Below are 16,103 nucleotides of genomic sequence, written 5' to 3'. Positions count from 1 at the left end.
AAGAATTTTGTGTTGATAAGCGGGGGTGCGCCCGACCTGCAAACGCGTGAAATCACGTGGGAAAATGTCACGGATGATGGGCATCTTGAAGGGAGCCCACCGCCAATTAAGCATGCAGCAAAGCCCTGGGCGGCACAGTAGCACAGTGGTTAGCTCCGTTGCTTCACAGCACCAAGGACCTGCGTTTGATTCCTGGCTTTGATTCCCGGCTTGGGTCACTGTCTGTGTGGAGTCTGCTCGTTCTCCCTGTGTTTGCGTGGGTTTCCTCCGGGTGCTCCAGTTTCCTCCCACAAGTCCCGAAAGACGTGCTGTTAGGTGAATTGGACATTCTGAATTCTCCCCCCGTGTACCCAAACAGGTGCCGGAATGTGGCATCTAGGGATTTTCACAGTAACTTCATTGCAACGTTAATGTAAGCCTACTTGTGACACTAATCAAGTTTATATGATTGTTACATTGGGGAGGCAACCGTATCACATTCCAGGGCAGGCTACAACATCCAGGGTGATCTTTAAATACAAGAAACTTTGAGGGCTGAGGCCCCATGTGGTCTGCAGTCGAGTGCTTGAATTTGCAGTGTAGACATAGCTTTCAGCATTTTTTCGAGCTCATTTCATTTATACAGTACCAGAGTGCAACCTTCAGGGAGCTCGCTGGAAACACTCACCCTCACCCTCTTCACTTGGCACCCCCTCATCCGACCCCCAACCTGCCTGGTGTCCACCCTTCCCTCCTTGTTAAGATGCGCTGAGGAATTTTGTATTATGTGAGGTGCACCGTTGAATTGTAAGTACTGTCGTTATATTCTTGAGAAAAATTGACAGCTATGGATGCACCCTCAGAAGGAGCACATAATTTCTGATACAGTGCAAAAGCTAAACTGTGAAAGTCTTCTTCAATCGTTGCTATTGTCCAGTAATAGAGTTCAAGACTGAAGAGTTGCCACCCCCCGTATCAAGAGTAAATAGAGTACTTTAGGGTTGTTTCACTCATGTTGTGTTGAGAATTGGCTCAGATGGCTTGGAATGTGGTATTTGTGAATCAGCATTCAGGCTCTGGATTGAGGATGACAGATTTTAATGGACAGTAACTTTGTGTTACTCATTTTTACTTGACTTAATTTGTGCTTGTTAAACTCATAAAATTTGAAGTTGGACACGGAGTGACTCGTCTATTTGTAATCACTCGCTGCTCGCATCTAGAGATCTTGCTGTAAATACAAGCAGCGTGGCAATGACTGTTATTCCATCTAAAATCAGGCAGAATCACAGTGGAAAATGGGAAAACAAATACAGGCACTCATGCCTACTCTTCCTTTACCTGTCAGGACAGGTATTGACTTTTCCTTCCCCATCTTCAATATGAAAATGGTGTTTTTGACAGAGCTTGGGCACAAAAAGTTTTATTCATGTCTTTTAAAAAATGTATTCATTCAGAGGATGCAAGCATCTCTGGCTGGACCAGCATTTATTACCTGTGGTAGTTGGTATTAGAGGTATAACGGTACCTAGGTTGATGCTGTTAGATCATTGCTGTGGGAGGTACCTGAGACAGTAAGATCATTGGTGAAGCCTGCCTGCTGGTTCCGCCCAGTAAGGCGGAGTATAAGAGCCTGTGTCTCCCTAGTTGCTGCATTCTGTCCCTGCGCTGCTGGGGGAAACATCTAGTCCAATAAAGCCTTCAATTGTACTCCAATCTCGCTTCGAGAGTTATTGATCGTGCATCATTACCCATCCCTTAATTGCCCTTTTAAGGTACAGATGAGCTGCCTTCTTGAACCAATGCAGTCCATGAGATGCAGGTTTACTCAATGCTGTTAGGAAGGGATGATGTAGAGATGCCAGCGTTGGACTGGGGTGAGCACAGTAAGAAGTCTTATAACACCAGGTTAAAGTCCAACAGGTTTGTCTCAAATTACTAGCTTTCGGAGCACTGCTCCTTCCTCAGGTGAATTTGGCCCAACCAAAACATCCGATAGGGCCCCCATCTGCAACAACCACAGGTTCACGCCGGCACTCACAGGCGCCTCCTTTATAAGGTGGAAACAGGACCAGGAGACATTGACCAGTTAGAGACCTATACACCGATGGTAGGGTCACAATACTGTATGAACTGACAGAGAGATTCCAGCTAGCTAAGGGCAACAAATACAGATACCTGCAGCTTAAAATTTCCTACGGAAGGAAACAAGGACATACCCACGCACATACGCACAGATATTATTGGAAGAACTACTGGACGCAGACATTTTCGGCAAAGGGAACTGTCGTGACATGTATGGACGAATAATAGAGACGGGCGATGCCAAGCTGGACGCGACAAGAAGGAAATGGGAGGAAGATTTAGGGTTCGAAATAGGGTGGCGACTCTGGAGCAAAGCACTACATAGGGTCAACTCTACCTCCACATGCGTAAGATTCAACCTAACGCAACTAAAAGTGGTACGTAGAGCCCAAGGACCCGAATGAGTAGTTTCTTCCTGGAGGTGGAGAACAGATGTGAACAGTGCCAAGGAGGCCCAGCTAACCAGGCCCACATGATCTGGTCTTGCCGCAGACTTGCTGGGTACTGGACAGCCTTCTTTGCGTCAATATCCAAAGTGGTGGGGATGAAGGTGGAGCCATGCCCAAGAGTGGCAGTCTTCGGGGTATCAGACCCGCCAGAACTGTTCATGGGGAGGAGGGACGATGCCCTTGCCTTTGCTTCCCTGAATGCCCGCCGTAGAATCCTGTTCGGCTGACGGTCAGCAGCATCACCTAAAGCTGCAGACTGGCTGTCCAACCTCTCGGAATCTCTCCAAATGGAGAAAATCAATTTCGCCATCCATGGGTCAGAGGTTGGCTTTCTCAGAACATGGGAGCCATTTACCCGACTGTTCCGGGACCTGTTTGTGGCCAACAGCTAAGTAGCCAGGAGCTAGGATGAGACGGCCAAGACGCAATAGGAGAGAGGGAGGAGAGGGAAGACCCGGGGAAACAAGAAAGTGTAGCCAAACCCAGCGAGGGAAAAGGGGATAGTAGGGAAGAAGGAGAGAGGGGGAGCGGGAAAAAACAATGGAGGAGAACCAGGAGGGAGAAGAGAGTATGGAATACAAGTGGGGTACAAAACACAAAAGAAGCCAATGGCCACGATGAATACAGCAAGATGGAAGGTGGACAAAAGAACGGAAAGAAGGAACAACGAGATTCGCAGATAAATAAATAGTAGACAGGCTGAAATATAAATAGCACTAGGGGCACAGCCCATGTGCCACCCCCCCCCCCCCCCTTGTAAAAAACAAAAAAAAACTTGGTCATTCTGTGTATAGTTGTAATTATACTATGTATAACAACCCAATAAAAAAAAGGAAAAGTATTAGCGATGAGGTTTTGCTGCACAGGTTGTAGGGGTAGGTGAAAACGTTGAGGGATTGTCCAATCAGAGTTGGTAACCCATATTTGGGCCTTTTGTTACTCACTGCCTTGCATCCATGCGATCCATTCAAACTCTGCGACTCCTGCTGATCTGAGAGGTTTATTCCAGTGGAGAGAATATGCAGCAGTGGGCCCTACAAGCAGTGACACGTGCTGGAAGGCTGATGAGTTTTCTTTTGGTCCTGTAACTTGTTAGATTGTATAAGTGTTTTACGTTTATTTGGTCCGGATTGCTGAACAGATGATCAAATTGGACACGGTACAAATATCTTCAAATAGGCTTTCTATAAATCTTCAGCTTATAAAATATGTTGATTCAAACTTTATAAATTACTTGGCATACCAGTTCTGCGTGTGTTCCTCTGGAGCTTTTAGTGGCTTTGAAATTCAAGGGCTTAAGAAAAAAATGCACTTGTCCTTCCAAGTGAATTTTTCTTTTCCATCAGTGTTTCTTTGACACAGACCTGTTCATGTCCAGTTCCCGATTAAACCTAAAGATAAAATTAAACTCCTCACCTGAATGTGGTACCTCTCGCTTGGTTGTATGAATCAACAAGCAACAGCAACTCTCCAATATCTCCTCACACTTCACAGGTGAGGTTTGGACAGTGAAGTGTGAGTTTAATGGCCAGGATGATGGGCCCCACCCACCGGCTTGTTGCGGGGGGGGGGGGGGGGGGGCGGGTGCAATTTTTGGAAGCCTCGTTGCTATTTTGTGGCAGATAATATTCTTCCAATAGAGCTTCTGTCCCCTTAAGAACAAAAACACGGAACCTCCAAGAACTTCTGGCCTATTGGAGGGTTGGCTGCTCTTCATAGAATCATAGAATTTACAATTCAGAAGGAGGCCATTTGGCCCATCGAGTCTGCACCGGCCCTTGGAAAGAGGGCCCTGCTTAAGCCCACACTGCCATCCTACCCCCGTAACCCCACCTAACCTTTTTGGTCACTAAGGGCAATTTATCATGGCCAATCCAGCTAACCTGCACATCTTTGGACTGTGGGAGGAAACCGGAGCACCCGGAGGAAACCCGCAGACACTGGGAGAATGTGCAGACTCCGCACAGACAGTGAACCAAGCCGGGAAACGAAGCTGCGACCCTGGCGCTGTGAAGCAACAGTGCTATTCACTGTGCTACAGTCCAAAGATGTGAAAGTTCGGTGGATTGGATACGCTAAACTGTCCCTCGGTGGGGTCACAGCGATAGGATGGGGGATTGGGCCTAGGTTAGGGTTCCCTTTCGGTGGATCAATGCAAACTCAATGGGCTGAATAGCCTCCTTCTGCCCTGTAGGGATTCTGTTCTATGTTTCTATGTTTTTTGGGCTTGCCACAGCCAGTCAAAGAGAGTCCATTTTGATGGAAGGTCGGAATGTGCGGATGTGGTGGACTTTCTGAGGGGATGGCCCTTATCGTGGGGGAGGTGGCGTGGTGGAGGGGGCTCCCTGTGTGCCCACACTTGAAGGGAAGCCACCAGCATTTGCTGGGCAGTCTTTCCATGTGACCGTGGGACCCTTGAACACGAACCAATAAAACTAACAGTGGGATTTGGCCCCCTAAGTGGCCATTAATTAGTCACTGAGTGGGAAGGCCATCCTCGACCATCCTTGCCCCTGAGTGAATTGGAGGTAGTTGGTAAGTGACGGGTATTCCAACGCGCCTCTGCCCCGACATCCTACGCCTGCTCTACGTCCTAGAATTAAATTCCGCACAGAGTGTTAAAAGGCTTTTTGACCATTCGGTGTCAGGATCAATCCTGATGTCACCGTATACGTTTGATCTGTTGCCGTTAGATAGAAATCAGAGGCAGGAAGACTGAGTAATTCCTCTGCCGTCCCTCTCTTGGGCAGCTGAAGACAATTGCAATACCTTAACAGTTATCTCAATTGAGACCAATTAATTCAACATAAACCAGGAAGCCAATCTGGAACTTTCTGCTATTTATGGCTAAACTAAACTGTGTCTTGACCCATTCTGATATTAATTGATATTAATAAAGAGGAGGTGTTGCGCATCTTAAAAAGCATGAAAGTAGATAAGTCCCCAGGGCCTGATGGGATCTACCCCAGAATACTGTGGGAGGCAAGGGAGGAAATTGCTTGGGCCTTGACAGTAAGCTTTGTAACCTCATTGGCTACAGGTGAAGTTCCAGAGGATAAAAGCCAGGAGACCCCGCTCCCAAGGTCTACCAGGCTCACAACGCCTGACAAGATTCAATGCAATCTCGCGAGATGTTGCATGGGGAATCCCACCCATTGTGGGCGGGATCACTTTTTGGCAAATCTGCATATTAAAGCGAGACAGCTGGCCGAACTTTAAGGTACAGATTCCCGAGGTACCTTTGCCTTGGAGGGCTTGGGCAAATGCTGCTCAGCACTGGTCTTCACAAATGGGAACCAGACGGAATGGCATTTGAAGAAGACCCCCAGTGGGGGCACTCTTTTCCTACGTGCCGGCCATGTCAGCCTCCGCGATGGCCGACGCATAGGTGGAACGCCCCCCCCGCCGCGCACATGCGCGGGGATGATGTCAGCAGCTTATGCGTGGACTCGCGCCGACTGGCGAAGTCCCTTCAGTCCTGGCTGGCGTGGAAGGCCTTTGGCGCCAGTGGGGCGCCAATCACTCCGGTGCTGGCCTAGCCCCTAATGGTGCGGAATTTGGGGTGGCCTGACGCCAGAGTGGTTCACGCCACTCCGTACCGCCGGGACCCCCCGCCCCGCCGGGTATGGGAGAATCCCGCCCCATATTACCACATTCCCTCCTTATCCCTGGACAAGTTTAGAATCCAGAAATCTATTTTAATTGCTTTTATAGGGGCTGTGTAGCACAGGGCTAAATCGCTGGTTTTGATTGCAGACCAAGGCAGGCCAGCAGCACGGTTCAATTCCCGTTCCAGCCTCCCCGAACAGGCACCGAATGTGGCGACTAGGGGCTTTATACGGGGCTGTTTAGCACAGGGCTAAATTGCTGGCTTTGAAAGCAGACCAAGCAGGCCAGCAGCACGGTTCGATCCCCGTAACAGCCTCCCCGAACAGGTGCTGGAATGTGGCGACTAGAGGCTTTTCACAGTAACTTCATTTGAAGCCTACTCGTGACAATAAGCGATTTTCATTTTCATTTCTCATTCTTAAATATGTTGGGTGACTTGGCCACCAAAGTCTGTCGTCGAGAATTCCACAGGTTCACCACCCTCTGAGTGAAGAAGATCCTCCGCATCTGAGTCCTAAATGGCCTATCCTGAGACTGTGATCCCGTGTCCCCAGCAAGGGACAACATCCCTGCATCCAGTCTATTCAGCCCTGTGGGAATTTTATACGTTTCAATTAGATCTCTCATTCTTTTAAATTCCATTGAATACCTGCCCAGTTGACCCAATCTCTCCTCGTACAACAATTCTGCATCCCAGGAATCAGTCTGGTGAACTTTCGCTGCGCTCCCTCTATGGCAAGTATATCCTTTCTGAGATAAGGAGACCAAGGACCCAATTTTGCAACCCAGTTGCGATGGGAACATCGCGGGAGAGGCCCAAAGCTGGGTTACGTGACCCGCAGCACCTGCCGCAATTTGAATCACGCCCTGATGATATTTAAATGAGCCATTAGGCTCTTTTAAATATGCGTGGCCGGTTTGAGGCCGCATTCTCCCAGCACATGGGCGTCACCAGCGAGGTCGCACCAGGTGCCTATTAGACTCCACAAGCGGTGACCAGATGTGATGGCTACTCTGTGGGTCTCGGAGGCCATTGGAGGATTGGAGGACCCCCCCCCCCCCCCAAGGCATTCGGAGGCAGGGCAGTACCCTGGCACTTCTCCGGGCCTACTGGCAGTCAGGGCACTGCCCAGGTGCCCGGTTGGCAGTGTCAGGGTGCTAGGTTGGCACTGCCAAGGGTCAGAAACTGAGGAGGCCATGCCCATGAAAGGGGAGGGGGTGAAGGAGGGTTATGAAGGGTGGTGAGGTGAAGTGGGGGTATGAAGGGACGCCATAAAGGTTAGGGGAAGGGGGGGGGGGAAATGATGTGGGCCTGAAAAGTGTGGGGGAGGGGGACCTGAAAGTTAGGGGAGAGGGATGTGCTCACATTGGGGTAATGCCTCTATCTGTGGGGAAGGGGTGGTATTGTCTGCGGGTGGATGTGTGGGGTACCGTCAAGATCACGTAGAGATCGGGGTTAACTCTCAAAATGGTCTTGCTGGCGAGTTCAGCTTTCACTGCTGAAAAATTTCTAAGGGTGGGATTCGGCCAAATAAGTGTAATTTTGGCAGCGTTTGGCAGGGTGTTTCACGTCGGCTTAAAACCTTTTATCTCTTCATCTGTCTGGACCGTCAGCTCTGTCATTCCCTCCCTAAACACTTTCTCCTTCTTTAAAATGCTCCTTAGAACCTTTTTGACCATGCTTTTGGTCACCTGTCCTAACACTTGCTGTGTTTAAAATATTTCCTGACAACCTTGTTAGTGCTGTTTCACTGTGAACGGTGATATATAGATACACAATGTTTTGTTTTAAATTTAGAGTACCCAATTAATTTTTTCCAATTAAGGGGCAATTTAGCGTGGCCAATCCCACCTAGCCTGCACATCTTTGGGTTGTGGGGGCGAAACCCACGCCGATATGGGGGAGAATGTGCAAACTCCACACGGACAGTGACCCAGAGCCGGGATCGAACCTGGGACCTCGGCACCGTGAGGCAACAGGGCTAACCACTGCGCCACCGTGCTGCCCATAGATACACAATGTTGGTGTTAACGAGGTGATGGATGTCGGTGCTAAGGAATACACCAATTTACAGCTTGAGGGAGACAGCTTCAGCATCCAGTTGGATGCAAAGCCGCCAGCGAACGAGAAAGGTTCCCTCCGCTGCAACCCTATTCCCAGCGCCACATTTTTTCCATTTGCAAAAGTGGCCAATGGGTTTTCCTGGCGTGCAAATGTTTTGCAAGTACAAACGCACCATAGGGCGGTATGAGGCCTGACATGCCGCTCTCATCACCTCTATGTCTCAACCCGCCATCCTGAAATTGAAATTTTGCATCCCACCAATCAGGTGACCCCAAGTGTTTACTGCTCTTGTGGACTCCATGAAGCAACCCCTACCACGCTCCATCCGAGGGAGGAGGCTAGCAGGCTAATTCGAACATTACAGTGCAGTACAGGCCCTTCAGCCCTTGATATTGCGCCGACCCGTGAAACCAATCTAAAGCCCATCTACACTATTCCATTATCATCCACATGTTTATCCAATGACCATTTAAATGCCCTTAATGTTGGCGAGTCCACTTCAAAGGCCTACAAAGAGAAAGCAAGGACACTTTGGAGTCAGCTTGGAACCAGGTAACCCAGAGGCAAGAGGAAGTTTGCATGCACTGCCAGTACAGGCAGAACTACGCACAGAGACAGAAAGCTAGCCCAAGCTAAAATAACAGCAAGTCCCAGAAACCAGGGAATTGGACAGAGCGAAGTCTATGAAGTCAAAAAGAAGTTAAAGTAAGGATCCAAGAAAGACTCCCAGTTAAAGACAGAGGTGCAAGATGCAGACCTGGGGACACTGGCTTGTGAGAAACGTGGAGGATATGCCCGGGGGCCTGTTTCTATACGGTAAATTCTTTATAATAAAGGCAAAGCTCAAACCCACTGCAGTTTCCGACTCTCCGTAAATATTAATGAAATGAAAATGAAAATCGCTTATTGTCACGAGTAGGCTTCAATGAAGTTACTGTGAAAAGCACCTAGTCGCCACATCCCGGCGCCTGTTCGGGGAGGCTGGTACCGGAAATGAACCGTGCTGCTGGCCTGCCTTGGTCTGCTTTAAAAGCCAGCGATTTAGCCCTGTGTGCTAAACCAGCCCCATACGGAATCACAAACAGGGAAAATTTTGCTGGGGTCACTGTTCTCTAATGGCTGGGAGAAATTTAAACAGATTAACAGTAATAAAACTGCTTCACTGACCTTTGACAGATGGATGTGATTGTGTCAGCTGTTCCAGCAGAAATCATAAGTCACATGCTTGGATGTATGTTGTTTAAAGAAAACCACCACTTCTTGGTGAAAGGAAGGGTCATGGTAAAGATGATCACGAGAGGTGAAGGGAGTCAGAAAGAAAATGGATGCTGTTGGGGGGGATGACCTACCGGGGGAAGGCCCTAGCGGCCAGGTCTCTGGCACTGAGTCTGGTTCTGGGGCTCAGAAGGGAAGGGGGGAGCATAGAAAAGCAATAGTAATAGGAGATTCAATGGTTAGGGGAATAGATAGGAGATTCTGTGGTCGCGAGCGAGACTCCCGAAAGGTATGTTGCCTCCCGGGTGCCAGGGCCAGGGATGTCTCGGATCGTGTCTTCAGGATCCTGAAGGAGGAGGGTGAGCAGCCAGAAGTCGTGGTGCACATTGGTACCAACGACGTAGGTAGGACAAGGGGTGTGGAGGTAATAAACAAGTTTAGGGAGTTAGGCTGGAAGTTAAAGGCCACGACAGACAGAGTTGTCATCTCTGGTTTGTTGCCTGTGCCACGTGATAGCGAGGCTAGGAATAGGGAGAGAGTGCAGTTGAACATGTGGCTGCAGGAATGGTGTAGGAGGGAGGGCTTCAGGTATTTGGAAAAGTATAGCGCATTCTGGGGAAGGTGGGATCTGTACAAGCAGGACGGGTTGCATCTGAACCAGAGGGGCACCAATATCCTGGGGGGGAGGTTTTCTAGTAGTCTTCGGGAGGGTTTAAACTAATTTGGCAGGGGAATGGGAACCAGATTTTTAGTCCAGCAACTAAGGAAGCCTATATTCAGGACGCCAAAGCACGTAGTGATGCAGTGGGGAAGGTAACACTGACAAAGGAGAGTACTTGCAGGCAAGGAGATGGGTTGAAGTGTGTATACTTCAATGCAAGAAGCATCAGGAATAAGGTGGGTGAACTTAAGGCATTGATCGGTACTTGGGACTACGATATGGTGGCCATCACGGAAACTTGGATAGAAGAGGGGTAGAAATGGTTGTTGGAGGTCCCTGGATATAGATGTTGCAACAAGATTAAGGAGGATGGTAAAAGAGGTGGGGGGGTGGCATTGTTAATTAGAGATAGTATGACAGCTGCAGAAAGGCAGTTCGAGGGGGATCTGCCTACTGAGGTAATATGGGTTGAAGTCAGAAATAGGAAAGGAGCAGTCACCTTGTTGGGAGTTTTCTATAGGCCCCCCAATAGCAGCAGAGATGTGGAGGAACAGATTGGGAAACAGATTTTGGAAAGGTGCAGAAGTCACAGGATAGTAGTCATGGGCGACTTCAACTTCCCAAACATTGAGTGGAAACTCTTTAGATCAAATAGTTTGGATGGGGTAGTGTTTGTGCAGTGTGTCCAGGAAGCTTTTCTAACACAGTATATAGATTGTCCGACCAGAGGGGAGGCCATATTGGATTTAGTACTTGGTAATAGAACATGGAACATAGAACAGTACAGCACAGAACAGGCCCTTCGGCCCTCAATGTTGTGCCGAGCCATGATCACCCTACTCAAACCCACGTATCCACCCTATACCCGTAACCCAACAACCCCCCCCTTAACCTTACTTTTATTAGGACACTACGGGCAATTTAGCATGGCCAATCCACCTAACCCGCACATCTTTGGACTGTGGGAGGAAACCGGAGCACCCGGAGGAAACCCACGCACACAGGGGGAGGACGTGCAAACTCCACACAGACAGTGACCCAGCCGGGAATCGAACCTGGGACCCTGGAGCTGTGAAGCATTTATGCTAACCACCATGCTACCCTGCTACCCCACTGCCCCTAATGAACCCCATTACCCCTAATGAACCAGGGCAGGTGATAGATTTGTTAGTGGGGAAGCATTTTGGAGGTAGTGACCACAATTCTGTGACTTTTCACTTTAGTAATGGAGAGGGATAGGTGTGTGCAACAGGGCAAGGTTTACAATTGGGGGAAGGGTAAATACAATGCTGTCAGACAAGAACTGAAGTGCATAAGTGCACAGTGTGAAACAGACTGGTAAGCGCGAGGAGATACTTGTTAGGAAGGAAGATGTGTTGGGCATTTTGAAAAACTTGAGGAGAGACAAGTCCCCCGGGCCTGACGGGATATATCCAAGGATTCTATGGGAGGCAAGAAATGAAATTGCAGAGCCGTTGGCAATGATCTTTTCATCCTCGCTGTCAACAGGGGTGGTACCAGAGGATTGGAGAGTGGCGAATGTCGTGCCCCTGTTCAAAAAAGGGAATCGGGATAACCCTGGGAATTACAGGCCAGTTAGTCTTAATTCGATGGTAGGCAAAGTAATGGAAAGGGTACTGAGGGATAGTATTTCTGAGCATCTGGAAAGACACTGCTTGATTAGGGGATAGTCAGCACGGATTTGTGAGGGGTAGGTCTTGCCTTACAAGTCTTATTGACTTCTTTGAGGAGGTGACCAAGCATATGGATGAAGGTAAAGCAGTGGATGTGGTGTACATGGATTTTAGTAAGGCAATTGATAAGGTTCCCCATGGTAGGCTTATGCAGAAAGTAAGGAGGCATGGTATAGTGGGAAATTTGGCCAGTTGGATAATGAACTGGCTAACCGATAGAAGACAGAGAGTGGTGGTGGATGGCAAATATTCAGCCTGGATCCCAGTTACCAGTGGCATACCACAGGGATCAGTTCTGGGTCCGCTGCTGTTTGTGATTTTCATTAATGACTTGGATGAGGGAGTTGAAGGGTGGGTCAGTAAATTTGCAGATGATACAAAGATTGGTGGAGTTGTGGATAGTGAGGAGGGCTGTTGTCGGCTTCAAAGAGACATAGATAGGATGCAGAGCTGGGCTGAGAAGTGGCAGATGGAGTTTAACCCTGACAAGTGTGAGGTTGTCCATTTTTGAAGGACAAATATGAATGCGGAATATAGGGTTAACGGTAGGGTTCTTGGCAATGTGGAGGAGCAGAGAGATCTTGGGGTCTATGTTCATAGATCTTTGAAAGTTGCCACTCAAGTGGATAGAGCTGTGAAGAAGGCCGATGGTGTGCTAGCGTTCATTAGCAGAGGGATTGAATTTAAGAGTCGTGAGGTGATGATGCAGCTGTACAAAACCTTGGTAAGGCCACATTTGGAGTACTGTGTGCAGTTTTGGTCACCTCATTTTAGGAAGGATGTGGAAGCTTTGGAAAAGGTGCAAAGGAGATTTACCAGGATGTTGCCTGGAATGGAGAGTAGGTCTTACGAGGAAAGGTTGAGGGTGCTAGGCCTTTTCTCATTAGAACGGAGAAGGATGAGGGGCGACTTAATAGAGGTTTATAAGATGATCAGGGGAATAGATAGACTAGACAGTCAGAGACTTTTACCCCGGGTGGAACACACCATTACAAGGGGACATAAATTTAAGATAAATGGTGGAAGATATAGGGGGGGTGTCAGAGGTAGGTTCTTTACCCAGAGAGTAGTGGAGGCATGGATTGCACTGCCTGTGGAAGTAGTTGAGTCGGAAACGTTAGGGACCTTCAAGCGGCTATTGGATAGGTACATGGATTAGGGTAGAATAATGAAGTGTAGATTAATTTCTTCTTAAGGGCAGCACGGTAGCATTGTGGATAGCACAATTGCTTCACAGCTCCAGGGTCCCAAGTTCGATTTCGACTTGGGTCACTGTCTGTGTGGAGTCTGCACATCCTCCCCGTGTCTGCGTGGGTTTCCTCCGGGTGCTCTGGTTTCCTCCCACAGTCCAAAGATGTGCAGGTTGGGTGGATTGGCCATGATAAATTGCCCCTAGTGTCCAAAATGCTATGATTAACCTAGGTAAAAGTTCGGCACAACATCGTGGGCCGAAGGGCCTGTTCTGTGCTGTATTTCTCTCTCTCTCTCTCTCTCTCAAAAGATCTGAAATTAATGATCAGATGCTGGTCAGTTCCTCTGGTGGTGAGGGCACCATCTTGGTTACCTTTATTGGTTTCCCAACAGGAATACCTTTGGCAGCAACTTAATGCGAGGGCCAAAGTCAAGCAAATGCAGGCAGGTCAACCCAGTGAGCACAAGATTGCAACACAGTGATGCATCTAATAAACCACTGCGGTTTAAAAATAGGAAATGCTGGGTTTCTCCAGCCTCAATAACCAAAAAACAAACTGAACAAGTGCGGCCCCTTTCAAGGGAGCTAGAGGGTGCTAGCTTATATTTAGATACCCGTATTACATTCAGTACCCTGTGCACACTCCTGTCCTTGTGATGCCCACTGATTGCTGAAGGTCTCAGATGTACTGGTGGATGTTTCTTCTCGAAGGACACCTGGGGCAGACAAGGTCATAGAAAAGAGTTAGGCAGTCAGAGCAGCTACATTAGTGGTGGGGAACATGCTGCCCATGAGATATTTTGTTGATAGTTGTCCATGCCCAGGTTTGCCACGTTCTGCTGATTTCCGTCCGTGTCGTTTTTTTTTACCGGTATGACTGAAGTGATATGCACGTCAAGCAAGGGTAAATGTGAACACAGATACGCGATGTTAAAGAGGTGGAAAGTAAGTGGGCTTGTTGATGGATAGAACAGAGACTGTTTAAAACTTTAGTCTAGGATTGATCATGGCCCCAGGTTTATGAAGGATCTGTGTCAGGGGCTACAGAAGAATACTGAGGAAAGGTTAAGGAGATTAAGTTTGTGATGGGGGAACAGATGATGCCTTGGGCCCTAATGTTGGACTGTTGGAGGTTGTGGTTCATCCAAGATTGTCAAGCTGTCTGATGCACAGAGGCGGCCCAAGGACCAGGAGAAGTGGTGGAGAGGTAGTGCCATCAGCACACATGCAGAGGATGGCATTGTTGCCATGAGGAAGCACGTAGATAAGGAAGAGGAGGGAGTCAAGTGGGGAGTCAATGGTGTAATGGTATTGTCATTAGATTACTAACCCAGCAACCAAGGGTAATGCTCCGGGGGCCCAGGTTCGAATCCCAAGGCAGATGTTGAAATTTGAATTCAAATAAAAATCTGGAATTTTTTGCGGACTCGATGGGCCGAATGACCTAATCCTACTCCTATATCTTATGGTCCTTTCAAATACTTCAGAAACGTCAAAGAGCACAAGAGAGCATTGTAATACCTGACATACGTTAAGCCTGGTGTGCATTAAGTATGCTTCACTTTGTACTCGTCTGATTTGTGGGAGCAGAGATAGAGGCTGTACTGGGGAGCAACAGGAGGGAGAGACAGAGGTTGGCCCAATTGGGAACAAGGGCATTGAAAGCTGAGGAGAAGGATCAATTAAACAGGAGAACCTGAAGGCCTAAGGGAGTTCATTCACATATGAGAAATCAAACCAGAGGGCAGCATGGTGGCGCAGTGGATAGCACTGCTGCGTCATGGCGCCGAGGTCCCATGTTCGATCCCAGCTCTGGGTCATGTCCGTGTGGAGTTTGCACATTCTCCCCGTGTTTGTGTGGGTTTCGCCCCCACAACCCAAAAGATGTGCAGGCTAGGTGGATTGGCCAGACTAAAGAATTGTCCCTTAATTGGAAAAAATGAATTGGGTATTCTAAATTTATAAAAAAAAGAAAAAAATAAGAAATCAATCCATATCCCAGTACGGCAGTTCTCATCTTAAAGGGAGAGGACAATTGCAGGGGAACAACACAGCTTGTCTTATCCAGTTTACAATTCATAAACTCCCGGATGACCGACTGAAAAACTGCTGGTTCACAAAAGCAGACAACTGGCAGCCTTCGACAGCTCTTTAATGCAGTGAAAATTAGAGTTGGGGTTCGTGAAGCACGGTAGCATTGTGGATAGCACAATCGCTTCACAGCTCCAGGGTCCCAGGTTCGATTCCGGCTTGGGTCACTGTCTGTGCGGACTCTGCACATCCTCCCCGTGTGTGCGTGGGTTTCCTCCGGGTGCTCCGGTTTCCTCCCACAGTCCAAAGATGTGCAAGTTAGGTGTATTGGACATGATAAATTGCCCTTCGTGTCCAAAATTGCCCTTAGTGTTGGGTGGGGCTACTCGGTTATGGGGATAGGGTGGAGGTGTTAACCTTGGGTAGGGTGCTCTTTCCAGGAGCCGGTGCAGACTCGATGGGCCAAATGGCCTCCTTCTGCACTGTAAATTCTATGTGACCTGAAAGAGATTGTTGGAGCCATAGTAAATGAATTTAAAATGAAACTACTGGTGGCTGAGGAAATGCTGCTGCTGCCATGTTGCTTGGCAATGTTAAATTAGTTTAAGGATACGAGCCATGGAATGTGAGAAGCGAGGCGTGTCATTCTCTGGCATGGATTAGTAAAGGAACGACCGACTGTTCGCAGTCAGGGAATGGGAAAAGAATGGGCTATCAATTTCACAGCAGCGAGAAAGAATCATAGATCATAGAATCCCTACAGTGCAGAAGGAGGCCATTCGGCCCATCGAGTCTGCACCGCCCCTTCGAAAGACCACCCTACTCAGGCCCAATCCTCCACTCTATTCCTGAAATTCAACCCTGAGGGGCACTGCTAATCCTCCTAATCTCATGTCTTTGGAAACCGGAGCACCCGGAGGAAACCCACGCAGACACGGGGAGAAAGTGCAGACTCTGCACAGGCAGGCACCCGCTGTCTGAATCGAACCTGGATCTCTGGTGCTGTGAGGCAGCAGTGCTAACCACTGTGCCGCCCCAGGTTAATTGTTCCTGTTGGTTTTCAATGAGAGTAGCACTTCAGGCCATTGCTGTTATAATTTATCATGGTAAGTGTATATTATCT

At 48.5% G+C, this 16,103-nt stretch overlaps 1 protein-coding gene across 1 annotated transcript in view; it reads left to right on the top strand.

Annotated features, from left to right (window-relative positions):
- Positions 1-16,103, top strand: part of LOC119977696 (rho guanine nucleotide exchange factor 17-like) — a 502,702-nt gene that overhangs the window by 196,120 nt on the left and 290,479 nt on the right. The window lies entirely within an intron of this gene.

The sequence above is a fragment of the Scyliorhinus canicula genome, chromosome 14 (genome assembly GCF_902713615.1).
Source record: "Scyliorhinus canicula chromosome 14, sScyCan1.1, whole genome shotgun sequence".
Classification (NCBI taxonomy): domain Eukaryota; kingdom Metazoa; phylum Chordata; class Chondrichthyes; order Carcharhiniformes; family Scyliorhinidae; genus Scyliorhinus; species Scyliorhinus canicula.
The sequence above is the reverse complement of the archived record's forward strand: the minus strand, read 5'-3'. Positions and strand labels throughout refer to the sequence as shown.